The 10,818-nt window shown below is 39.2% G+C and overlaps 1 pseudogene; it reads right to left on the bottom strand.

The window, feature by feature from the left end:
- Nucleotides 1-1,135: 1,135 nt before the first annotated feature.
- Nucleotides 1,136-1,910, bottom strand: LOC110541527 (small ribosomal subunit protein eS1-like; annotated as a pseudogene).
- Nucleotides 1,911-10,818: the final 8,908 nt, after the last annotated feature.

Below are 10,818 nucleotides of genomic sequence, written 5' to 3'. Positions count from 1 at the left end.
TAACAATTTCCAAGCTATTGAAGGTGACAGCTTTACCAAAGATTATTCTGTTCAATTGTTTATGCCCATGGAAAGATTTCTTACTGGTTTCCACTGAAGCAGTGCCAGTGGCTTCATTGTATTTTTATGTCTTATTTTCTAATGTGCATTCCTCTGGAACAGAATGTGAAGATATTTTAAGTTTTAAACATATTATAGGCTTGGAATCGGCTTTCCAGGATTGGAATTCCATTTTAGTCAGCTTTTATTACCTGAGAAACCTTTGGTAAGTTAGTTAAACCTTACTTAAGTTTTATAAGCTTAAATAAAATAGACTACCTTGTTGAGTAAATAGTTGGGTTTCTTTAAAAAATCAATATTATGTCAAATAAAGTGGTCACTGAAATTATACTGGGCCCCTGATAATCAATGGGAGGCTTATGAAGTCATGGCTGTGAGTGCTGGTGTTTGCACTCCAATAATATTGTACCTTTAGGTTCTTAGAGCAAAACAGTTTAAAATGCAGGAATCAACTAAAAAGATATTCTGTTGTGTACTCCTATGAAGAATTTTCTTGATCAGGTATTTGAAGTGGGAACAACATCTTTATGCTTGTAGCTCAGATAGAAGTACAAAAGGATGTGGGGAAAAATTTTTTGCTTTCTGCCTGCTTTCCCTCACTCTTGTCAGCAAGTTGATTTATCCTGTCTGCACCATTCCTTAATGAGTATTAGAATCGGTTTCTTCCAGTTTCTGATGTAGACTGAAGACCAAGTACTCCCTGAATCCTTTAGGTCAGCACTAGGTTGGGACTGTTGAGGCATCCAACCTTGTGCACTGAGCAACTACCATATTCTCAGCCTCTCCATGGTGAGACAGCCACTGTTAGGCTGCCAGGGCTGCATGCTGTCTACCTAATCAATCCCATTAGTTGTTCCTTTAGAGACCCCTGGATAGTAGAGTAATTCTTAAAATAAAATTTTGGTTGTGTTAAAAATTATACTGTAAATGGAAAATTCTGATTTATTTAGGAGGCCTGAAATAAAAAAAAAAAATGCATTAAGTTAGAAAAAAAAGTGCTTCCTTAAATTAAAAAAATATTTTTAATATTTTAAAGATTTATTTTTTATCTTGTTTTCATCACAAGCAGGACTTTTTATTTGTCATATCCATCAGCTCGTTCATCTTTAGCACCTGTCACATCAGCAGCTGTTTTTCGAGAACTACCACCTTCACCATGGAGCTCCATTAGTTTTCCCAGTTCAAACTTGGGTTTCTTCAGCAATTTTTATTTTTCTAACAAAGACATCATGAAGAGGAGAAATGGACTGCTTAGCCTTTTCTATGCATTTTCCAATGCTGGCTAGAATCAACTTATTAACCACTTCCTTCAAGTAATTTGTCTACACTTCTCGGGTCATAATTTCCAACATCTTCTGGATCTGGAGGACTTGCTGGTGCTGCACATAGGATGTCTAGCGTATTTGGTTGTTGTGTTTTTTTTAGTGAAACCAACACAGAAAAGATGGAGCAAATAACCATCAGTCATCTTGACATCAACATGAGGTTCAATCATGGTCTTTTTGACCATGGAACATTTTATCCCAGGTAAGATTCACAGTGTGCGAGTGAGTCAGACAGGTTTTTTCGCCCTTAATATCCTTGAATTAGCTTGAATTTTCTAAATGCAACATCATCATTCTGCAGAGCAACAAGGCTCACTTCACACATAGGACCCTTGCTTGAGGCCATCAGATGCAAGGTTGGTCCCTTGAGTCTTTGTGACTAGTATTCTTCCAACGTTTCTATTATTGGCCATAGCTGGAGCTTTCACATTGTACCAGCCTTTCTTAGAAAAAGGACCAACCATTTTCTTCTTGCCTCCCTTTTTTGTTGCTTTTTGTCAGGAGATTGTTCTTACCGACCACCATGGTACTGATCAGAGAGCCAAAGGCATTTTTTTGTGTGTGAGTATGAATGTTTCACTTGCATTTATTTGTGAGCAGAGCATGTGTGCCTAGTGCCCATTAAGGTCAGAAGATGGCAATAGATTTTCTGTAACTGGAGCTATGGATGGTTTTATATTGCCGACTCAGTGCTGAGAATTAAACCTGGGTTCTCTGCAAGAGCTCTGAATGCTCTTAACCAGGAGGCAACTTTCCAGCCCCCTAAATGCTAACTAGTAAAACAGATGCAAGATTATTTTGCCTTTGTTTTGCAAAGAATAAAAAAAAATGCATGGAGATCATGTATTTTGATCTTTGGTACCAAACCTTAGTCAATTGCCTCTCACAGAGTCCCTGGCCTCAGAAAAAATATATTTGGGTTGTCATGGACAGTTTCAGACTATGCATCTCCCATGAGCTATCTCCGTGCCTTGTAACCAAGCCACTCATTCATACAAGGCAACAGTAGCAGGGTCTTGAGCATGTTTAAGGATGCCTCAAGAGGCTGCCTTTGATGTCTCACAGAGGTCAAAAAGTATCTCACCAAGAGATTTCTGACCTCAAGTTACTATATTGAACTTGATCCATAATGTCCTAGAATTTTAGAAAGGACATTGTAATTTTATAAAATTTCTATAGAGCAGAGATTGAGGGAATGTCCAACCAGTGACTGTGCCAACCTGAGACCCACCCCATGGGAGAGAGCCAGCCCCTGGTACTATTTATGATATTCTGCTATGCTTGCAGACAGGAGCCTAACATAGTTGTCCTCTGAGAGGCTCTACACAGCAGCAACTTAAAATAGATGTTGATTCTCACAGCCAAACACCGGGCAGAGTGCAGGGAGTCTTGAAGAAGATTGGTGAGAAGGATAGAAGGACCAGGAGGGGACAGGAGCTCCACAGAAGACCAACTATCCAGGGCTTAGAGGGTCTTGTGGAGACTGAAACACCAATCAAGGACCATAGGACAATGCATGAACTGGACCTAGTCTCGCTACATAGATGTAGCCAATGGGCAGCTCAGTCTTTATATGGGTCACCTTAAAAAGGGAGAGGGTGTTATCTCTGAAATGGACTCTATTGCCTGCTTTTTTTTTTATCACTTTCCCTTGTTGGGGGTGCCTTACAAGGCCACAGGGGAAGAGTATGTGTTCAGTCCTAATGTGACTGTTGTACTGATGTGCTAGGGTGGGTTAGTGGAGGGGTGAGCTCCCCTTCACTGAGGAGTAGGGTAGGGGGGAAGGGAATCAGGGAAGGAAATCAGGGAAGGAAGGTAGGGCTGGGAGGAGGGGAGGTAGGTGGCTTTAAATGAGAAGTAAATAATTAATAAATTATTTATAAAACCTAAACTGAAGTGTATTTTAAAATTCAGTTTATTCACTGCTCTATAATTATATCTACATAAACTTTCTAGTGCAAATTTTGTTCTTTAGTTACGAAAGTTATTAGTAATTAAAACTTTAAAAACCAAATGTTGTGCAGTAATATGGACAAAATCAGTTATGTGGAACACCTTGACTACTCAGTCCCTGTGATAGGACCACATGTACCATCGTTTCCCAAGCCATTTTTATGCCTGCAAAAGATGCTCTGTTTGTTGTGTTTTAAACAAAATGAGAACATTTTGGACATAATGCTCTATAAAGTATTTCACCTTCAAGAACCAGATAAAAGCCAGAGAGAAATCAGAAGACAGGGAGGTACATCATCTCTGCTGTGTCGACAGCTGCCGGCCTCCCCTGGAGAACTACGTGACAATCAGGTATGATGGGCTGCTAGAGACAAACCCAGACAAATTCCACAGGCTGTGAACAGGTCTAAAATCACCCATTCTGTGTAAAAATTCCTGCTGAGTTGTTAATGCTGAAATCTGAAGTTAACAGCCAGGCAGAGAGTGACAGCAAGGATGCTTGGGGCCTTTCCATTTCTCTCTTTTGTTATTGCTAGGTCTAGTGTGCTAGCTGGTGCTCCCAGTTGTGCATAAAAAGAATTTGGGTGGCTTCGTTTTTTGGAGACCAGCTTTTGGATGTTATGGGAGGTCATTTTACTGAGTTCTACTAATTGATGAGGCCTCCAAAGTGCTTAGAAAATAATGGTGTTCCTGGTGTATATAGTTACTGAATGCAGGGGTTAACTTCCCTGACAACCCTTCAAATACAGAGATAGAGACTTCAAAAAGTCTCATGCTCTGTGACATAGGTAGCTGACTGTGTTCCCTTACAGGGTAAAACACAAACTGGTGCCTTGAACGTTCTTGGTCAGGAAGAAAATGCTTTATTTTGTTGATTTCAAAATCATCCATGTGATCAAACATGTAGAAACTGGAGCCACCATACAAGTGACTTGTTCATTCTTGTGATCAAAATATATGACAGAAACACCTTAAGGGGAGAAAGGTTGATTTGGGCTCATGATTTCAGAGATCTTTACTTCCATCCACTGCCTGGGAAGGCCTGGAGGGCAGGAGTGGCTCTGTACATGGATGTGGGAGAATGAGGTGGCTAGTTATATAGCAACAAACAGCCCAGGAAGAAAGCAGAATGGCTGGAAAAGAAGTAGCTATGATCTTCAAAAACCTATCACTATTGCTGAATTCTCCTAGCCTCCTAATATCTCTACATCCTCTAAAATAGTGCCACAAGCTAATGTCTGAGCATTCGAACATGAGCCATAACATTCTACTTTTATTCACTAAATGTTTATCTGATTATATGGAATACCTTCAATACAACATTAAGAGTCCCTCCTCCTCATAATAGCATCAATACTGTTCAGAATACCAAATTCAAGGTCTTTTAAAACTCAAGGAAATATATTGAATGTGAGCTGCTGTAAAATCAAAGTGTATGTTACATAACTCCAATATAAATTAGAACGGAGTAAAAATTTTCATTCTAAAAGGAAGGAATTAGTAGGTAACAAGGACAGACTGGACTAATGTCTCATAACCAGCTCACCATCAAAGTTTTTCTACAGGAGGTAAGAGAAATAGGTGAGCACTAATATAACAGGAGTCTCACAGTTTTGCAAATTTGAGTCATATACTCAAAACAAAATGCTTTATTGTTTTCTTTGTGGATCATCATTTTTTGTTGTCTGTATGTGGCCAATGACCTCAGGAGGACAAAGGAAGCAGAAGCTACATATAGGGCTTGGAAGGCCCATGAGTACAACAGATAAGATTTCTGGGATCAGTTTCAGAGAGGCAGCTCATTTTATTGTTTCAGGAGTGAGGCATATAAAGGTTCTTAGGGTTACAGGCAGGAAAGACCGATTGATCATAACACAGTACCTAACTATCATATGTGCAGAAAAAGCTGATTGGTCAGGACAAAGTACCTAATTATCATATGGTCAGGCAAAAGAGCAGGACTTGTGACTCAAGGCCCTTAGCTCTGGTGCAGTCATACAGTCAGGCATCTGTGCCAAGAGACACTCTCCAGATAAGGTCAGGCAGAGAAGAGGAAACTCCACTGAGAAACAGACTCCTCCATTTTGTGCTGAGCTCAGAGAACTGTCCAGATATGGTTGACTGGGACCTTAACAGCAGTGTCTTTCACATGTATGCTCTATCTCTGGGCTGACCAAGAGCCAGACTATCAACGCTATTTCTGTTTCATCATTAAACTGCAGAAGTCTAAGATCGTTTTTATTGGATTGTGTTAAATGGCATATTGTATAATTTATTAAATGCATTAAATGTCATCAACAGAAGATAAAATACATAATGTCAATATGAAGATTTAATCAATAGCTTTCTTGCATAATATAAAAATATACACTCAAGAATCAGATCTCTCCTCCCTCTGGGCTTAATTAGCTTTTGTGCATAATTGAATATCTTTATGACTTGAAAAAGAAATGTTCCTGAGATTAAAAAGCAAATTTACATTGTGATATTTATTTATAATTAATATTATTTTGCAAAATTACCATGTTTAAGACATTTTTGTTTTTAAATTGAGTTGTAGACTTTCAATTAATGGAAAACAGGATCTAATTTCAACTTCTGAACCTAAGGAAGTAATTTGTTTCATGAACAATCATTTGAAATTATTAATATTTTAAGAAATATAATATTTACTAAGTGGTTGACTATGTTTTTCAGCAAAAATAAACACCACAGAGATTTTCAATTTGGTAGAATTCTCTGTTTAGCAGTTTTTCAGACAATGTTTACAATGTAACAAAAGCTGATCTCAAACAATACTCATATCACAACTTCACACCTCACTGAGATTTCCTACATTGTTGGGATTTCAGGCTTATATCATCAACCCAACCTGGGTTGGTTTGTAATATTCCTTAACTATGGGTAGCTAAAATAATGCCGTAATCCATACAGATGAGCTAAATGCAGCAAACACTTAAGAAACAAAAGAATGTTAGAATAAAGGCAATTGAAAGTGATGTGAATCATAGGTACATAGGTACATAGGGTCAGATGGTTTACTAGTACTTAACAAATAGGAAAGCAAATGATTGAGTGTAAGAGCAGGGCTGTGTTTATAATTTGGAAAATTAGAATTATGGTGTATTCTATTAACGAGACCACTGTTTAATTATAGATTTACTGACCACACATTTCTCTATGAAAATGCCTAATTTTCATCATTTCTTTCTCAGTCCTAAATTTCTAGAACACAAATTTGTATATTCTGGCCTGTCATTATAGGTAAGGATCTGCATCAGGACTCCTTTACCTTGTTGCAAACATTTGCCAACATAATGAAACGTGTGCATCTATTCATTAAAAGAGCAGACACACGCTCAGCTCTCCTTGTGGTACAGGAACCAAAGGCTTTTTCTCTCTAGAAGTTGCTCTTCCATTAGGCGGGGCAGACACTGCGTAAAGCAGCCCCAGCTCTCATGGTGAAAGATCTCCAGGAGCTCGAAGTGCTGGGGAGACAAACAGGGAAGTGGACAGGGAGTGCTGCAGTCATCGGCTGAACTGCACAGGGCAGAGGGAAGGCCTCACTGCAATGTGGCCACCACAGTCAGAAATGCCTTTTGTGATAACTCTGAACAACAATATGTTAAACAAATGGTTTTCAAACTTAATAATCAACAACCACAACAGAAAGTATATGTTTTCTGGTGATGATTATTCATATATGTCATCAGTCTTTCCATCTTCTTACTATTCTATCTATAAGCACATATTATGGTGAAGGGGATCAGTGTACTGAATTCTGACGTAATAGGCTAAAAGTGAAAGTAGAGTCACATAAAATAAAGTTCCATGGTATCACACCGAAACAAAGCCCTTTCCTTGTAGAAAAAAATGAGAGCTATTGGCCAGGCTTCCCAAACAGGCCAGTTTCACTCGGCCTGGAATGATATTCCCTCTGCCTTAATATTTACACTAAAAAGGCAACCAGGAAATAACAATTTTATTCTATTATTTTCTCATTTGCAGAGAACAATCTATTCTTTGTTCCTTGATTCTGATTTTTTTCACCATTTTGCTATCTGTAAAACCTACCTCTTTGGCTCAGACCATCAGAACACATTTTTGTTTTATGAAATGCTACCTGATCCCATTAAGCATCTCCTGTTAGATGGTAATTTTGAGCTGACACAGTAGTTGTCACATTAACTATTCTTCATAAGATTGAGATTACATGGCAGGAAGATGGCTGCTGCTATTCCTGAACCGCAAATGGAAATTGTCAACAGACAACTTTCCTCTCCATCACAACCTTTTTCTAAACTCCTGCACTGTCAGAACATTAATCCCCTTAATCCCCACAACTGGTGATCCTTTACACAGCTGTTCCCAGTCTTACATTCCATCTCCTGTGTTTGCGGGGTTTGATATCTTAGGTGTGAAAATACTAGAAATACTGCCCATCCCAGAAATATCCTGTTCCTCAAACCAACTAATATGGAACCAGACTCCCAACTTGCTCCTTTATAAGCCACTGTTTGCTGGGATATCCACGGCTGGGATAGTGCCAGGCCAAGGTAAACCAGAGAGAAACCCTCTGATCCCAATTCCAATGGTTTTGCTTTTCTAAGTTTTAATTGGTTTTTCTTGAACCACAATTAAAGGTCTTTGCCCACATTTCCTAAATGCTCTACCTCTGACTAATATCTCTGCTTCATATCTTCGTGTCACATTTCAATCCCTCCTCAGATCTGTGATGAGTATCAGTGTTACACAGTGTTCTGGGATTAGCCACACTTAACAATAAAAGAAGCTGTGATAGAACAGTGGAAGCAAGAGGAATGTTTGTCCAAGAGGAGTAAAGTTGTGATGCTGGATGGTATACGATGTATTCACTTGGGCATTGGGCATTCAATGATAGAGCTAGGGAGGAAATGGAAGATGGACTGCTGCATTTTCTGAATGTCTCCTCAAGAGCAGGAGGCATCACAACAGCGAAGCACCCCACATCCTCCTCTGGAGTCTGGAGAACATGTGTCCATTCCAAGAGGTCACCACCCCTTTCCCCTGTCCCTTTCTCAAGTACCGTTTATCCCCAGTGTATCTTTCTGTGGTTTCAGGTACTCACCATCAGCAGCAATCTGAATGTATTAAGTTGAAAGCTCCAGAAATAGGTCCTTTTCTATAGTTCTAAATCACACCTCATTTTGTATATTGTGATGAAAATTTTCACTGCTCCTCTTAAGATATGAATTATCTCTGTGTCCTGAATAAAAGCCCTCCATACTAGTCACTTAGTAGCTACCTTCTTCACCTGTGGCAGTATCCAGGTACTTGTGGCTTTAAGTACCCTCATTTTACTTAGTAATGAACCCAAAACCCAGGTTTGATGCGATGGTTAATCTTAATTGTCAGCTTGCTGAAATCTAGAATCACCTGTTAATGGAGGTAAGGAAATCAACCCCTTCGGGTAGCCCCTTCCCAAGGTTGGGGATTCTGGAGTCTAACAGAGGGGAAAGTGACGTGTGTACAAACGTTCAGTCTCTCTAGACTTCTTGATTGTGGATGCCATGTGACCAGTTACTTTAAGCTATGGTTGTCACTACTTTCTCGTTATGATGGAGTAGAAGCTGAGTTGTAAGCAAAAGCAAACCCTGTCGTCTTTAAATTGCTTTTGTCAAGGGTTATCATAGGAACAGAAGTAAAGACAGTAATGGTGGTAGCTTTATTCTAATCTATTCATGTTCTAACTCATTATCAGTTATCATCAATCTCTTGCAGTCTAATTATGAGTTAAACTGTATCAGAGGTGTTTACATGTTGGAGTAACAAGGTTTGCTGCTATCTAGTGTTTCAGGCATCTGCTGGAGGTTTTAAAACATATTGCTTGAGTTAGAGGGAATGATGTTTTGTTCATATGTCTTAAAGTCCTAGAATTTTCTGAGATGTAAATTCCCTTTTTAAATTTTCCATGATTGTTTTTCTTGGCTTCAGATAAATTTTTATTTTCAGTGTAAATCATCTCATTCTTTTTGTTGCTATTCTGTGTGCGTTGAAGAGGGGAGACCCAGCATTCTGGCCTCGTTCCTCTCGTAGCAGAAGGAACCATAAAGAGGGAGTTTGATTGGTGTTTTGGAACCAACAGGAGGCCCCATGTTCTTACTGAGGCGTGTCACACAGAGCCACTTTCCTCCTGGGGTTGCTCCTATGAAAGACATACTTGCTCCACAAGTCACTAGCCACACATGGCTCATAATTACTTTCTCTAACACTAGAACAAAGGTGGGGTTTTCCTCAACATTTGAAAGATTTAACTAACCATTTGGGGGTGGTGTGCTGTGAAAGATAGCTCAGAGAGTCATTTGCTTGGCACAAAGCCTGAAAACCTTACTTTGATTTTGAAAACTCTACTTGGTGGAAGGAGAAAAACAATTCCCACAAATTGCCATCTGATGTACATACACACATTATGGCACATGCACACACATATGTACACACACATACACACACAAACACACATACACAATCAGTCAATAAATCCATTAAAGTAATTTTTAAAATAATGACCATCTAGAAGAGGTGGCTTCTACATGGGTCAGCATAAGTTCATAAACTTAGAAGTGAATGAACAAGACTTGTTTCCTTGGTTATGAGTGGGAAAAACAAACAAGCAAAACAAAACAACTGAAGCTCAATTTTCTCTATATTTACCTAATTATCACTTTGCTTCCCTCAAATATCTGTCAGAGACCTAGGAGAAAACAGCTTGAAGTACAACTGTTCTGTGAGTTCATGCCTCTTCCACGCGGTCGTTGTTTTTATTCTGTTTGCAATAATGACCCAGCAAAGGCACCAGAGGAAACATAAGACAGGCAGCTCCTTGTGAGGAGGGATTATTTATTTATTTATTTATATTTTGTTCCAGAACTGCCTCTGCCTTCACTTTCTAAGGGCTTGCTTCCTGGAAGCCTGGGTTTTCTGTTTGTTTGTTTTTTGTCTGTTTGTTTGTTATTTTAATTTTTTTCTTCACAATTCAATCATTATATATCCCAATTGAAGACCCCTCCCTCAACTCCCCCAGTCCCACCCTCCATCCCTCTTCCCCCCTACCCCTTTTCCTTAGTCCACTGAAACGGGGAGTTTTCTACTATGGCCATCTGCCCATAGTTTAAGTCTCATCAGGACAGCCTTGATCCTGTTCCTCCTTGGGCTGCAGGGCTGCATCATCAGGGCAAGTGATCTACATTTGATAGAGGGCTATACATATATATCCAGAATATATAAAGAACTCAGGAAATTAGACACCAACAAGCCGAACAATCCAATTGAAAATGGGGTACAGAGCTAAGAAGAGAGTTCCCAAGAGGAATATAAAATGGCAGAGAAATAAAGAAATGCTCAACATCCTTAGTCATCAGGAAACAAGTCTGAGATTCCATCTTACAACTATCAGAATGGCTAAGATCAAGAACTCAAGTGACAACACATGCTGGACTTGTAC

This window comes from Meriones unguiculatus, chromosome 12, assembly GCF_030254825.1.
Source record: "Meriones unguiculatus strain TT.TT164.6M chromosome 12, Bangor_MerUng_6.1, whole genome shotgun sequence".
NCBI classification, from domain to species: Eukaryota; Metazoa; Chordata; class Mammalia; order Rodentia; family Muridae; genus Meriones; species Meriones unguiculatus.
The sequence above is the reverse complement of the archived record's forward strand: the minus strand, read 5'-3'. Positions and strand labels throughout refer to the sequence as shown.